The sequence below is a fragment of the Suncus etruscus genome, chromosome 2 (assembly GCF_024139225.1).
Source record: "Suncus etruscus isolate mSunEtr1 chromosome 2, mSunEtr1.pri.cur, whole genome shotgun sequence".
NCBI lineage: Eukaryota > Metazoa > Chordata > Mammalia > Eulipotyphla > Soricidae > Suncus > Suncus etruscus.
The window spans coordinates 78699972-78717246 of record NC_064849.1 but is presented as its reverse complement, the minus strand read 5'-3'; the positions used below and the strand labels follow the sequence as shown (position 1 = coordinate 78717246).

Below are 17275 nucleotides of genomic sequence, written 5' to 3'. Positions count from 1 at the left end.
GTGGCACTTGGGGATTATTCCTGGGTCTGCACTAAGAAATCGCTCCTGGCAGGCTCAGGGATGCCGAGATTCCAATCACTGTCTGTCCTGGATCACTGTCTGTCCTGGATCAGCTGCGTACAATACAAACACCCTACCGCTGTGCTATCTTTTGGGCCCTAATCTACACATTCTCTAATCCTTGAATTATTTTCTACATGGAAAACAGACACATAAACTATAGGTGAGTCAAAGTGAAATTCTTTTTTCTTATTTCTGACCAAGACTTGTCCTTGCTTGAGAGTCTTGCTTCCCCCAAACTGCAAAGCAGAACTTGCTTTCCATACATCAAGTAAACTCAGATGGAGTCCAACACCTGTAGAATTGACAAGGATATAGCAGCCTACAGAGAAACATACTAATGGTCTCTAAATCTCATATGCTCCTTATTCTTTCCTATTTCAGACTTTATCCATCAGTTCCTGGGAAGGCCATTCATATTTCTTCCTGGGTCCCTGAGAGTTAAATCTTGTCCAGCCTCTGTTTAAGCGAATCTATTGAGACCAAGACTGAGAGGGATTATTTCCCAAGCAAAGCCTATTAAATGGAACCAGATGAGGCCTAATAGCCACTTTGTGAAACTGGCAGGATAATTGTCAGCACCAGATAGGACTCACCAGTGTTCTTACTTATCTCTGTGGCCCCCAAGTGTGTTCTCCAACTACACTATGATCCAGAAATTGTTGTAAAGTAAATGTATAATAGTGACTAAAAATAGGGACTTAAAACAGACTGGTCATTGAAGGACTCTTTTATAATATGAAAAATTGAACAGAATAAAGACCAAAGAGAGCACATAGGGAATGAAACTCTTGTCTTGCAAGTTGCTGAACCTAACACCGTAAAAACAGAAGTGGTCCCCTTAGAAGTATCAGGAGTAGAGCCTACCACCAGATGTAACTCACCACACGACAACCCCAAATTTAGAATAAACAGGATAAAAGGTAATAACATATAAAATTATGTGTACTGATAAGGAGGTAAGGACAATAGTCCAGTAGCAAATAAAGAATTACAAAACAAGTAGATGGACTCTGAGAAGTTTGGATAAAGATAGGAAAGAAATACAGATGAAGTACCTCATAAGACAGTGAAAAATAAGAGATAAAATAAAAGTTAACCAATGTGAACTGGTTCACCTGAGGCCATGAACTTGTAAATACCTCAGCTTTCTCTCAAAAAAGAATGGGAAGTCAATGAATTGTTTGTTGTGAAGAGTACATTATACTTTTGCTAAAACACTAAAACTACTTTTGAACAAACACCTATAAATATTAATTACTGCTAGTAAGTCATTTATATGTGATTATTTAAATTATTAAGTTAGCATCAGCATGGGTTAAAATATTTCATTTAAAAGAACTTGGAGATGTTGAATTTTTCTCTGTTTGACTGTACTTAGTTCAGTGACTATAAGTAATAAGTCTTTTTAGTTTCAGCTAGTTTCTGGGCTAAAAGAGATTGCCAGGTATGACTTGTAACATTTGTTTCAGGTTTAAATTTCTATGACTGTATACTATAAGTCAACTCCCTACACCATGTTCAAGTTGTTAAGCGGTGAAATCAGTAGCTGTATTTTACTTCATTGAACTGTCTTTTGTTGTTTGGGAGAAAGTAATTTTTCTTTCTCCTTTTCTTTTTTTTTAAACATTACTTTAGGAAACAATTGCAGTCTGGTGATGGGAGATGTTATCATAATAATTATAGATAGAGGATTTTATTTTTATTCTTTTGCAAATTTATAGAGTGCTCAGAAAAATAAATCCCAAGAAAATTGGATAAAGCTTACAACTGACTTTCACGGAACTGTATCAAGGAAGGTAACAGATTAAGAAGTCAAAATAGCACATTAAAAAAAAAAATATATATATATATATATATATATATATATATATATATTCACTTAACTCAAGTAGATAGAATTCATTCTTTTATGAGTTAGAACAGTAGTAGGCATGAATTAAAGCTGAAGGGAATGAGATTTGGATGGAAATAAAAGCACTCTACACAAAAATAGCACTATCTAAAAGGCACACCTATTTGCATTAAAGATGTGGAGAACCAGAAACCACAAAGTAAAAGTGTGGGGTGATATGGGGTCTGTGGTATGCACATTGGCTTTATGTAAAAGCTAATGCTATGATACTAACATCTACAAAGAAGGCACTATATATAAATAACCCACTATATATGTATGTATGTAAATATATATATATATATATCTTTCTTGCTGCAAAATTTACGACTTGTACTTCACGACTTTGTAATGACTAATATAAGTTAAGAAAGTGGATTTTTCTTTCATCTTTGTGGTTCTCAATTAAAGTCCTTATTAAATCTATAGCTTCCAAAGTTTAAAAACATGAAATATTATTTGGAGCAATAGAATTTAAACAGAGAAAACCTTACAAGGTTATTTCAACTGCCACTTTTTGAGACATTATTATCACTCCTATATCTTAATTTCATTTTAAAATGCAAAATGTAAATTAAAACAATTTTAAACTATGCATGTATAACCCTCCACAAAAAATGTCTATACTTAATATTTTTATTTTACAATTCCGTTAAATGGTATGAAACTCAAGTCTGAGGATATGGTCATTAGGAATATGAATTTTTATTTAGTATGTGAAATGTTATTCCCATATAGAATTTATAATGGTTAGTGTTCGCATCAGCAGCACATATACTAAAATTGGAACAATACAGAGATTAGCATGGCCCCTGCACAGGATGACACACAAATTTATGAAGTGATCCATGTTTTTTTAAAGAATTTATAATGTGATATTCAAAACTCATTCATATACTAAATAAGTTGGTTGCAGTATCAATCCATTAAGCTAAAACAGAAAGACAATAGTATTCATATTGTGTATCCAAATTCTCAAAACATTTGTAATCTCAAGGTAGTAATAATAATAATAATAATATGAATATGAATATATAATTGTAGTTAAATGCTATCTATATTATATATTTTTGTCACTAAAAATGAAATGAATTAATTTGTGCCCAAGGTTATTTTGGCATCATTAAGTGTCACCTATAAAGTAAGTCATTGCATTTCATTCATCGTATTAGATTCAAAAGCTTAAAAATGCCTTATTTCTGGGTAGCAGATGTAGGTGGGCAGTGGGCAGGAGCAAAAATAAAAATGCTTTATTTCAATAAAGCCTGTATTTTATCTCAAAACATTTTCAGCAAAATTTTGTTAAACCTAAAATCTATCAAGAATGATTTAAGATATATATATATTTGTTTCTCAGAAAACTCTAAAATAAGTGATAGAGCATATAGATATTAATAAATGTAAAGATATGATGCTATTTTTCAAGTGGCTTTTTATAAAGTGAAAAAAATAAATCATTTATTCAATAAACTGTTTTCAAGGTCTTGCTATCCACCCAGAACATGTAACTATACCATAGCCAAGAGTGATTTATGTCTTTTTTATGACAAAGATAAGATGCATTTATAATCATCAAATATAAAGTGTTGATGTCTAAATAAAAATTACTAAAGTGAGAGCCACTGAGTAGATGAAAACTATGACATTTTTTTAATAGTCTACTAAACTTTGACTTGGGCCAAACTTCAAATGCTGTAAAAGTCAAGTGACACATGGCAATAATGATAATATTTCTAATTTAAAATAATGGTGTTTGTAAACTATTTAAACTAGTACCACCTTTGGTAATTATACTTAAGTTATTTATATTTGACAATTAAATTAAAAGACCAAAACTTATCTTTCAATTTTTGTTGTAAAGGTAAAATTGCAGGTATAAAATTAATTTAATTTAGAGAGCAAGACCTTCGAAAACAATTTAGCAAAAGTAATAATAAAACAACACATATATTTAAAAATGTTTTAAATTGTAAATAAATATAAAAAACGCATAGACTTAAATTCGTATCTGGGTATCAGCATAAATCAATTTTTCAAAAAATAAAAATAACAGAGAGAGGCTCGGCTGGGCCCAGAACACTCCACATGCCAGGATTTCGTGGGCTTTTGACTGGTATGATGGGGGCTCTGGGCAGGACAGCTAGCCATAGGACCCTGGGCTGACCACTTTGTCCAGGAGAGCATGATTCCCCCCACACCAGGCGGGTCTTCAGGGCCACGCCTGGTTAATCGGGCCCTGGGGGGAGGGGGTGAGAAATTCCTCCCTAGGCAGCCAAAAACTACAGAGGCTCGGCTGGGCCCAGAACACTCGGAATGCCAGGATTTCTTGGTGTGTTTGCCTGGTATGTTGGGGGCTCTGGGCAGGACAGCTAGCCATAGGACCCTGGGCTGACCACTTAGTCCAGGGGAACAAGATTCCCCCCACACCAGGCGGGTCTTCAGGGCCACGCCTGGTTAATCGGGCCCTGGGGGGAGGGGGTGAGAAATTCCTCCCTAGGCAGCCAAAAACTACAGAACCGCGCGGGGGGCCTACGCCCCCGCGCGTACTTCATGTATTTCATGTATTCAGAATATTCCTTATTCTTAGGTTATGTTTTCCGTATACAGAATGTTTATTTTGTATTCTCCCCTTTCCCATACCCCTACAAAGCTCTTTTTTACTCTTTAACTCTCTAACCCCTTCTCAAACATCACTAACCTAGTTTACTCTTTTTAACTTCAGTAGTGTAGAATCGTAATCACAGTCCAAAGCTGTGCATTGTGTGTGACAACCCCAAACTGTTTCAAGATACATAAAATGGACACGTATTTCTTTAGAATATTTTGTGTTTTTTCTCTGACAGCTATAATTCTTACTAAATGTTGTCTTATACAGTGATGATTCTAACCACTTTTTATCTTCTCTTTTTGAGCTGTTTAACAAGGAATTTTGGTGGAAGAGTCCCCCAGTTTAATGCTTATGATTGAATCATGTCAATGGAATCATTGTAATTGTTCTTATGGCCCCCATATGTGCCAATAACACCATGTGGCATTGCTTCTTATTTGCATAGGCACATTAAAATGGGAAAATAGTATAAATACAAATAAAATCCTATCTAATAGAGATTGGAACACACAAACCTTGTAGTGCAAAGGGACCTTACACCCTGAACATTGACATAACGACCTGGCACAGACCTCAGAAGAAAGGGCATATTCCATTCTCCCCTGAACCAGGAAAGCCATCCACGAAACATCCAGGCTGGTCTATAACATCACCTGGAAGCAATCCTCTACCACGGAAGACCTACACTGCTCAGACTTCGACCTGCTCAAAAGAGACTTCCCTTAACACTGAGAAGACTTAACAACAACAACGACCTGCTTACAGGACAGGGCTCCCTGCATTGCCCTTTGATTGTGAGGTGAAAGGAGAGGATGTTCCACGTCCTGACTTCAATGTAAGATATGCAGATTCCAGGATCTTTAATACAGAAACATGATACCAACAACAGAGACTGTGTGAAAAATAAAAATGTGTTGGCACTACAGACAATGTATTGGATTGGACGATCTAGCTTGCTTGGAGCCTAGACTTGGTCTTGTGCCAGGAAACTTCAGGGGTCTGGTCTCTTTGTACTTAGGCCAAGGTTATTTCTTTCCATGTCCCTCATATTTTGGTGGGCCTATGCAAACAACAATTGCCACTCTAACACCATTCTTACTGTGCTCCTTTGACTTTAATCCTTAAAAAGAACTCACTTAAAATTTGAGGTTAACTTAAGCTAATATGCATGTATATGGAAATGTAAGAAAATACTATGCCTGTAATGTTTAAGGAGCTACATAAGTTTTATGGCTTTAGATTGCCTTGTGTACTGTTAAGAAATATTATAATGTGTTACAATCTGGGGACTTGAGGGACAAAGTAATTGTACATGGATTCTGTCTTATTTATCTTAATGTTCTTTGGCTGAAATTTCAAAGTTAAGATATCAGCAAGGGGACTTCTGAGAATTATGTTATGGGTGATTGTCCTTCCACTGTAACTTTACCTTGTCCTCTTACTTTGCACCCTTGTTCTCATAATTAAAAATAAAAATTAAAAAAGAATAATAGAAAGTTTAGAGGAATAGGGAAATTTTTCAGGTTAGAAAATATAGTTTTAAGTTAATTTTGTGCATAGTTCAGATCTTAGTTCAACCGGTAGCACTGTATATACCACATTTAGCGCTACTGAGAATGATCTCTGAATACAAACATAGGCACATACATTGAGTATCATAGGATAAGGAAGGAAATAAGTACAGAAAGAAAAAAAAGAAAGGGGAATAAAGAAAAGAAAGGGGAATAAAGAAAAGAAAGGGGAAGAAAGAAAGAAAGAAAGAAAGAAAGAAACAAAGAAAGAAAGAAAGAAAGAAAGAAAGAAAGAAACAAAGAAAGAAAGAAAGAAAGAAAGAAAGAAAGAAAGAAAGAAAGAAAGAAAGAAAGAAAGAAAGAAAGAAAGAAAGAAAGAAAGAAAGAAAGAAAGAAAGAAAGAAAGAAAGAAGAAAGAAAGAAAGAAAGAAAGAAAGAAAGAAAGAAAGAAAGAAAGAAAGAAAGAAAGAAAGAAAGAAAGAAAGAAAGAAAGAAAGAAAGAAAGAAAGAAAGAAAGAAGAAAAAAGAAAGAAAGAAAGAAAGAAAGAAAGAAAGAAAGAAAGAAAGAAAGAAAGAAAGAAAGAAAGAAAGAAAGAAAGAAAGAAAGAAAGAGAGAAAGGAAGAAAGAAAGAAGGAAGGAGAAAGGAAGGAAGGAGAAAGGAAGGAAGGAAGGAAGGAAGGAAGGAAGGAGAAAGGAAGGAAGGAGAAAGGAAGGAAGGAAGGAAGGAAGGAGAAAGGAAGGAAGGAAGGAGGGAGGAAGAAAGGAAGGAGAAAAAAGCAAAATAAAAAGAAAGAAGAGATAAAAAGAAAGATAAAGAGATAAAGAAAAATAAAGAAGAAAGGAAAAATAAAGGAGGAAAAACAGAAGGGAGAATTAAGGAAAGAAGAATGGAAAGCAGGAAAGGAAAAAGAAAGAAAAAGAAACTTTCCAGAGTCTGGCGATTGTAAACAGCACTGCAATAAATATAGATGTGAGGAATGGATTTTGGTATTGTATTTTTGTGTTCCTAGGGTATATTCCTAGGAGTGGTATAGCTGGATCATATGGAAGCTTGTTTTCCAGCTTTTGGAGTAATCTCCATATTGCTTTCCATAAAGGTTGGCCTAGACAGCATTCCCACCAGCAGTGAATAAGAGTTCCTTTCTCTCCACATCCCCGCCAGCACTGCTTGTTCTCATTCTTTGTGATGTGCGCCAATGTCTGTGGTGTGAGATGGTACCTCATAGTTGTCTTGATTTTCATCTCCCTGACGATTAGTGATGTAGAGCATTTTTTCATGTGCCTTTTGACCATTTATATTTCCTTTTTGTCAAAGTGTCTGTCATTTCTTCTCCCATCTTTTGATGGGGTTAAATGATTTTTTTTCTTGTAAAGTTTGTCAGTGCCTGTCAGTGCCTTCTGTCAATGCCTTTGGATATTAGCCCCTTATCTGATGGGTATTGGGTGAATAGTTTCACTCAGTGCGTGGCTCTTGAATTCTGGGCACTATTACCTTTGAGGTGCAGAAGCTTCTAAACTTAATATAGTTCCATCTGTTTATTTCTGCTTCCACTTGTTTGGAGAGTGCTGTTTCCTCTTTAAAGATGCCTATAGTCTCAATATCATGGAGTGTTTACCTACATGTTGTTCTATATACCTTATGGTATCAGGTATGATATCAAGGTCTTTAATCTATTTGGATTTTACCTTCGTACATGGAGATGGCTGGTGGCCTAAGTTCGCTTTTTTGCAAGTGGCTAACCAGTTGTGCCAACAAAACTTGCTCCATTTAGGATTTCTTGCTCCTTTATCAAAAATTAGGTGACAGTATGTCTGGGGAACATTCTCTGAGTACTCAAGCCTATTCCACTGATCTGAGAGTCTGTCTTTATTCCAATACCATGTTATTTTGATAACTAATGCTTTGAATAAAGTTTAAAGTTGGGGAAAGTAATGACTCCCATATTAATTTTCCAAGAATTGCTTTAGCTATTTGTGGGTGTTTATTGTTCCAAATGAATTTCAGATGTGTTTGATCCACTTCTTTAAAGAATGTCATGGGTATCTTTAGAGGGAACGCATTAAATCTGTACAATGCTTGGTGAAAATTGCCATTTTATTGATGTTGATACTGACATTCCATGAGCAGGGTATGGATTTCCATTTCTGCGTGTCTTCTGTTATTTCTTGGAGCAGGGTTTATAGTTTTCTTGGTATAGGTCCTTCACATCTTTAGTCATATTTACTCCAAGGTATTTGAGTTTGTGTGACACTAATGTAAATGGGGTTGTTTTCTTAATGTCCATTTCTTCCCTATCATTATTGGTATATAAAAAGGTCATTGATTTCTTTGTGTTAGTTTTATAGCCTGCCACATTGCTATATGCATCTATTGTTTCTAAAAGAGTTTTAGGGTTTCCTAAGTAGATAATCATGTGATGGAGATGTTTAGATATGCTACATATTTAGATATGCTATATGTTTAGATACAGCCTAGATGCCCCTCAATAGATGAATGGCTAAAGAAACTGTGGGAAATATATACAATGGAATATTATGCAGCCGTCAGAAGAGATAAAGTCATAAAATTTTCCTATACATGGATGTATATGGAATCTATTATGCTGAGTGAAATAAGTCAGAGAGAGAGAGATAGACACGGAATGGTCTTGCTGATCTATGGGTTTTGAGAAAAATAAAAGATACTTGTGCAATGATTCTCAGAGACTAAAGAGAGGAGAACTGGAAAGTCCAACTCATGACATGAAGCTCACCAAAGAGAGTGATGGGTGCAGTTAGAGAAACAATTTCACTGAGAACCATCATAATAAAATGTGACTGAATGAGGGAAGTAGAAAGCCTGTGTAGAGCAGAGGATGGGGAGGGATGGGGAAGAGGGACACTTGGGACCTTGGTGATGGGAATGTTGCACTGGTGAAAGTTTTTTTTAATAAAACAAATGTGAAACACCACTTTGTTCCATTTTGTGATGAGTACATACAGTGTATGTTCTGATGTACTGTTATTCAGATTATACAGGTAAAGTCACTTATTCATATGCTGATTTAAAATCTTTAAAAGTCTATTCTCTGTCTCAGGAGTGGGACATCATAAGAAATTTATTTAAAAACATATTTTCTTAAAGCACCATGATTTACATGACTATTCATAGCTGAGTTTTAGACATACAATATTCTATCACCAATAGCACCACAAATGTCAATTTCTCTATGCTAGTGTTTGTAAGTTCCTCCCCATACCTTTCCCCCCTAACTTGCCATATTCATAGATATTTTTTTCAGTTTTGTTATTAAAATGTGGGTCTTATAACAGTCCTAAGAAACTGAAGCAGAAAGTTAGAGCCAGGCAACTCTTTGTGACCTCTGTGAGATCCAAATTAAAAAAATTAAAATTCCAAATTAAAAAAAAGAAACTAAAGGAAAAGAAAGGAGGGAGGGACAACAAGAAATAAGTGAAAGAACAGAAAGAGGAAGAAGAAAGGAAGAGAGAAAGAAAATGCAGAGAAATAAATGTTCAGGCTGATACTGCAATAAATTAAATTTATATAAGTTTACAAACTATCTGCAAACCATGAGAATTGCCAATTTTGCACCCAGGTTAGTAGTCAGAGCAGACCCTGGCCACAGAGCTCTATGGCCACACATCTCTTCTAGTCATTTAGCCTTATAGTAGCACACAATAAACACATTTAGAGAGCAAAGTTCACAGTGGAAAAGAAATGTAGCATCCCACCTGCAAAGTGAGTGAATATGCTAACCCTGAAAAACAGAAGAGTATCAACCACTATATGAACTCTCTAAAAAGAACAATGCAGATAAAATGTTGAAGTTTGTCAAGGAACTCAGATAAATTATGTAACAGACAGCCAAAAGGACTCAAGAGTGCATGATTGTAGAAAGGAGAAAACTTCAAACACAAATGGCAGAAATAAAACAATAGGCAAAATGAAGAAATTTATGGAAGGGCCTCGGAATAACAGCTGCTAGGGACAAAATAAGTGAGCTCAAACATGAGGCGCGTGACACCTCCAGACAAAAGCAGAAGATGGAAAAGAGTTTTAAAACAAATGAACAGTGGTGAAGGACGGTGTTCTTTACATGACTGAAACCCAACCACAATCATTTTTCTAATTAAGGTGTTTAAATAAAGATAAAAAAAGAAATAATAAAACAAATAAACAGGGCAGAGAAGGAACCACCATGAGTATGATAGCTAGGGATGATCAATTTTGGGCAAAATCTGGGTAGTTAAAGTATATAAAGTGATGCACAATAATGCCCTTTCAGTAACAATATTGCATATTGTAATTTCTAAAAAAAAGGGGGGAGAGAAGAGAGATAGAGAGTGGGAGAGAAGAAAAATATCTACTATAGAGAAATGCAGGGAGGTGAGAAATCTGCTGTACACTGTATATTGAAGGTGGAAAATGTGCTCTTGTGAAGTGATTTTTGTTGGAACATTGTTTGACTGTAACTCCAACATAAACAGTTTTGTAACTATATCTCACAATGCTTTAATTAAGCTTATTAATTAAAATAATAAATAAACAGCTGTCAAGGAAATATCAGGGTAAATTCCAGATGAACAGTTTAAGAATCATCAGCATCCTAGAGTGTCAGGAAAATAACTGCTATATAGAAGCAACAGTCAAAGATAACATTATGGAGAAGTTCCAGAACTAGAGAGCACTTACCACCCAAATCCTGGAAGCCTAAAATATACCAGCTAAAAGAGTTCCAAATAAAAAAAAAAACAAAAAACAAAAAAACAGAAAGAAACTAAAGGAAAAGAAAGGAGGGTGGGACAACAAGAAATAAGTGAAAGAAAGGAAAAAGAAGAAAGGAAGAGAGAAAGAAAATGCAGAGAAATAATTGTTCAGGCTGATACTGCAATAAATTTAATTTATGTAATTTAAACCATGAGAAAGAATGTGACATCAACGGTTATTTTAAAAGATCCAGTCCTGGAATACAGAAGACTAGGACAATATGTAATTAAGGTCCATAGTTGAAATATTTGGCTAGGGGCAAGACGCTGTGTTAAATTTAAGCTGCTTACAGGGAGTCCATATGAAACTGTTAAAGAAAAATATAGGGTGGTAGATTCTTATTTTTGAGCACAATAAAGAGCTTATAATCAACTAGATAAAAATCTAAGTTACAAAAATACATGAAATATTCAAAGGATGAGTTATACAAGAGTAAAAGTGATGTCGTCTCTCAGGCTTCTCAGAAACATATATTACTGGAAGGTAAAATAGAAAATTATTATGTGGGGCCGGTAAGGTGGCGCTAGAGATAAGGTGCCTGGCCTTGCAAGCACTAGCCAAGGAACGGACCGCGGTTCGATTCCCTGGCGTCCCATATGGTCCCCTCAAGCCAGGGGTGATTTCTGAGCACATTGCCAGGAGTAACCCCTGAGCATCAAACGGGTGTGGCCCAAAAAAAAAGAAAAAAGAAAAAGAAAATTATTATGTTAGGGGCCAGAGCAATAGCACAGCGGTAATGCATTTTCCTTGTATGTGGCAAATACAGAACGGCCTCCAGTTCAAATCCCGACATCCCATATGGTACCCCAAGCCTGCCAAGAGTGACTTCAGAGAGCAGAGCCAGGAGTAACTGCTGAGCACCACTGGTCACACTGGGTGTGATCCAAAAAAACAAAACAAAACAAAAAAAAACAAACAAAAAGAGAAAATTACTATGGTAGAAATAAGAGTGAAATAAGCTCCTATAACTATTAATAGCAGAATATTTCTTTTAGATTTTTATAATGACACCATGATTTACAAAAATGTTCACAATATTTTAAAGCAATATGATTTAAATTGGAAACATGAAGGATGGCAACATCAAAATATTATGACAGGAAGGCAACTTGTTAAGAAATAGATTGTCAAGCATATTAAATATGTTTTATCCAAGTTGGAAAAAAACCCATAAGATGAAACTTTAGAATTGATCCTTTTCTGTACATTTCCTAGTCTGTGTTATTTCACGTAAAAGTTAATTCAGTGAAAGGAGCAGGAATCTAGATTTACTTATTCTATTTAGACTGAAAAGATAACTTTATTCAAAACATATCAATAATATCATTGCACTACAAATAAAACACACATTATTATATTAGTGCAAATTTATTTTTAAACAATAAAAATTATAATATACACTGACTAGAGTACTAGAGTCAGTGGTTGTTGTTTTATTCCTTTGCATTTTATTATATTTCTTTTTAATTTTGTTTTGATTAGGGGCCACAACTGACTGCTCAGTGCTTACTCTTGACTCTGTCCTCACTCCTGGACATTTGCTCAGGGATCACATGTGGTGGCACTCATGGAGCCCAGATGTGCCACATGCAAGGAAGCACTGTATCCATATTGGGCCATCCTTCCAGTGAGTAGAATATTGTTCTCTTTGGAAATTGATAAGCATAGATATTGCAGAATAAATGCTAAATAACATATAAAAATATTTATGACAGAAGTCATGATTTACAAATTCATTAGAAATCAAAACATAAGTAAAATCTCATGAATCAGTGGAGTTTCTCTTCATATCTACCTATCATCTATCTATCTATCTATCTATCTATCTATCTATCTATCTATCTATCTATCTATCATCTATCTATCATCTATCTATACATTAGCCAACAGCTATTAGATCATAAATATTTTGAAGTTATTTACCACGGAATTCTGTTCCTAACTTCTTACACACTGATAACATTTTGGACTTAGAAAATACTCTAGAAATCACATTTTAATTATATCACTGTGCAATTAAAAAGCACTGAAGCTGAAGCCTCTTATCCCATTGAAGTCTCATGAACATCATCAGCATATTTCAATCTTCCACTGGGCATCAGGTATTGTCCTATTATGATACATTTATTACACAAGACCCATGATAGGATATTTTTGAGACCAAATTATATCTGAAATTATGAATTACAATTGTAAATCCATTCTCTCCAGTGTTAATGTCTTGATTTACATTTTATTATCATTTAGTAAGAGGTTGGTGGCCAGTCACATGTTACTGAGATAATGACAAAAAAATAAACAATCTACAGTAAGGTAATGACACAATGTCACAAAAAATCAAGATATTTTAGATAGAAAAAAGGCTCCTAAAATAGTGCCTGGAGGGGCTCGAGCGGTGGCTCAGCAGTAGGGCATTTGCCTTTACACGCGGCTAACCTAGGATGGACCCCGGTTCAATTTCCTGGAGTCCTATATAATCCCTCCAAACCAGGAGCAATTTCTGAGTGCATAGCCAGGAATAACCCTGGAGTGTCACTGGGTGTGAGCCAAAAACCAAAACAAACAAACAAACAAACAAATAAATAGTGCATGAAAAAACAGAAAGGATCTAGAAAAATAGAAGAAAATTGAGGGCTCAGTCTCCCCTAAATTCAAGCACTCACATTCCTTTGAGAATTGCCATTTTTAACACATCAAGAAAGCAATATATTCTACTTTTTTTCTTGTTGTTTTGTTGTTGTTTGTTTGATTTTGTGTCTTACCTGGAAAGTGTTTAGGGTTTATCCCTGACTTTGTGCTCAGAGATCTCTCTTGGTGGGTCTCAGAGAAATTATAGGATGTTGGGAATCAAACTAGGACTCTGCATGCAAGGCAAGGACCCTATCCATTGTACTATGGCTGTGGCATCCAGGAACATAACATGTATTACATGGCTCCTCCTAGGGAATATTTAAGTCCTTATAATTCTGACTGGACCCATCTCCCTCCAGCTTTCTATTTAGGAGAACAGACTATGCATTTGTGTTTGCCTGAACAGTTATTTCATTGGTTTATGCATAATAGATGCCTCACCTGCTTTGCACTCTAAATTTCAACTTTGCAAGTCATACAAGTGAGTATTATTTACTTGTCACAAAGCCAATATGATTAACTGAAGAAATCTTAAATCAAAGAAGTATAAATGGGCTAAATTGAAAGTAAAAGGCGCCTGATGATTCCATTCAGCCTTCAAATACATATGTAGGAGATATGAAGGTGAAGAAATAAACTTTCTGGCATCTCTTTCTGTGTTTAGCGATGAGCTGATATGAATGATCACTAACTTCTTATTTAAATGTACAAGTTCCCCTTGGGCATCAATTATAACCTAACTGAGGACATAAGCAAGAGCTCCATGCTGACAAATATGTGTATAAAAAAGTCCCTTAAAGCATAATCACTTTCCCATCAAAGGAGAAGCAGGGATATCATAAGCAGTCAATTGGGACACCTTGTCAGTTATGTATAAATTGGGCAATAAAGAAAGTGGCTTTGCATATGGGATGCCACGTCCTGAAAATTTGCTAAGGGAATGGAATTTTGACTTCCATTTTGACTTGTCTGCTCTAAGCCTTCAACAGCACTCAACGAAGCACAATTGCTTAGCAGAATATATTTATAAATATTCAATAGTCAAGTGATAAAAAATAATGCTGAAATCTGCTCATTTTATAAACAAAGCTTTTTTTAAGCTTGGGGAAAACAGTCTATTGAAGAGATGTACAACATATGAACAGAATGAAATATGTGGGTTCCTGGAAGCTTTTTATATCTATAGTTGAATGGCTTTTGTTAATAGTTGTTGGCCAAACCTGGTTGTGCTCAGGGCATATCCTGATTCTGCTCAGAGGACTCACTCCTGGCCATGTGTTCAAATTGTCAATGCCCTCAGCATTTTCTCTTTTGCCTATTATTGAGGTTCACTGTGAAAAAATGCTTTTATATCTCAGCAAGAGTTCATTTTTTTTTTATTTTCATGTGATCAACACCACATCAAGTAAATACTTAGGCATGTGAGATTTTCTCTTCATCTATGTTGGTGTAAGTTCTGTGTGAACAGTTTTTAGTGAAGTGTCTATAACACTGCTAATATATGCTGACTTGAATTATAAACAAAAGAGATCAACAGTTCCTGATGGGAAACAAGAGGCAGATGGAAGTTATAAACTAAACTCACAAAGAGGAACCTTCACCATGATGTGTGTTAAGTCCCTTAAGAATGTTAAATAATTTACCCATCAAATAATGACCTGTAATGTCAACAATGTTACTTTACCTTTCTGAATTTTATTTGCCAAATGTGCAGAAGTTTCACATTACACATCATAGATATTAAATGAGAATTCAAGTCATGTACAGTTTCCAGCATACCCTCTGCTCCAATAAAGTGTAAATACTGTAAGTTTATATTCTGGGGACAGATAAATCTAATTTGTGTTATTCTAACTAATGGACAATGAAGTAAGATCTTCTTAATACACTATTTCAAAGATGTTTTTGTGAAAAGAGAGTTATCTCATTGTTATCTAGGACACTGTGCTTAGTAGTAATATGCTAAACAGAAAATGTAGAGAAATCACCACAGCTCTGTGGGGTGATATTAATTCCAAATAACTTTTTAATGTCAATTTGAGTTCTGAATATGAACATACCTATTGTTTGGGCAAATTGACTTTACTGAGAATTTAAGGCCCCATGAAATTAAGGGTATGGCAACTCCAACTTGATAATTTTTGTTTGTTTTTTGGGCCACACCCAGGGGTGATCAGGGGTTACTCATGGCTCTACACTTAAGAATCACTCTGGCAGACCCTAGGTACTATGTAGGATGTTGATGATCAAATCCCATTAAGCTATGTGCAAGGCATATACTTTTCCTGCTTACTATCACTCTACCTAACCAATTTGATAATTTTTAAGAAGAAGGACTTAGAATTTCCAAACTGCATTAGAAAACATACAAATAAGCAACAATAACAGCAGCAGCAGCATTTTTGGATATTCCGGGGGGCGGAGGGGGCACACCCGGTGATGTTCAGGGGTTACTCCTGGCTATGTGCTCAGAAATCGCTCCTGGCTTGGGGGACCATATGGGACACCGGAGGTTCGAACCATGGTCCATTCTAGGCTAGCAAGGGCAAAGTAGACGCCTTATGGCGTGTGCCACCACTCCAGCCCCTAATCATTATTTCTTAATAGAATCATGAAGCTGATTGACTTTCAAAATATGCTCCCCCTATCATGCAACTGTTTTTTTTCCCTCACTTTTGATTGAGGCCTGTGCCTTTTGCCTTGCTTACTCATTGTTGTATTTTGGTGAAGGACACAGGAAAACAGAAAAGCTCTAGATTCCTTAACCGTCTCTTCATTGCTTTGTCTCATATCCACAGCCATTGCTACAAGAATAAGTAATTGTAATTGAATAATTCATTAGGTCCTAGTATCTTCATCAGGAAACAATTCATTATAGACAAATTTGTAGACAAACATTAGAGAGCTATTCATAGGTTGTAGTTGGAGGCCTGACCCTAATGAGTTGGGTCAAATAATTTATTATTCTTATACAAAAAAGTGTCATGTTTTCCCTAACAACAAGTTTATATTTATGTTAGGACTACTTATTTTCTATTTACAAAATGGAGTCCTTTTTTACATTAATTTCCAGAAGCTTGGTAAAAACATTCTGTTGTAGACCTAGTAGCTAGTTTAGGTCATTGTGTTATGCAGTTTCAGCTTAATTCACAACTCTGTTTTGCAGTGAAATTTTAATTTCTCTCTATAGGCCTCCTGCTTTCCTTTATGTTATTTTGAAATCGCCTTCTTTAAATAGCAAATTGTATGCAAAAATTGAACATATTTTCTTTCTATTTTAATATTAACCCATATTTATTCCTTCTTTAATGAGTGTTTTGTATAGGACACAATTAGAGTTAAAGATTCGGGGCCACAGATATTTCCCCAATGTCCTTACTGCCCTTACCTCTCTTCCCCCTAAGTTTTAAACCACACCTAAAAATAAACTGGATTATTCTGACCATTACTGTAGGGAGACTGCTACTTATATTAAGAAGTATTATTTTTAATAAAAATATACCATCAAGAATCAGCATGGGATTTCATTTGAGGGTTAGTATTGTTCTAAACTTAGATCATGATGATGCTTGCACAAATCTTTATAAATATAATCATAAATGAAAGATGTGTGAATTAAATTTCAATAAGATATTTTTAAAGATATACTAGCTTTGGGGCCTGAGTAATAGCACAGTTGTAGGGTATTTGCCTTGCACGCGGACGACTTGGGATAGGGCCAGGTTCAATACCTGGCATTCTATATGGTCCCCCAAGCCATATTTCTAAGTGCAGAGCCACGAGTAGCCCTTGAGTACAGCTG

General features: G+C 35.4%; 1 protein-coding gene and 1 non-coding gene across 2 annotated transcripts in view; one reads left to right on the top strand and one right to left on the bottom strand.

The window, feature by feature from the left end:
• CDH12 (cadherin 12) overlaps positions 1 to 17275 on the bottom strand; it is a 1029254-nt gene that overhangs the window by 504682 nt on the left and 507297 nt on the right. The gene's annotated exons all lie outside the window — the stretch shown is intronic.
• LOC126002229 (U6 spliceosomal RNA) lies at positions 2708 to 2810 on the top strand. Its single transcript, XR_007492991.1, has one exon. It is a non-coding gene; the product is annotated as a U6 spliceosomal RNA (small nuclear RNA).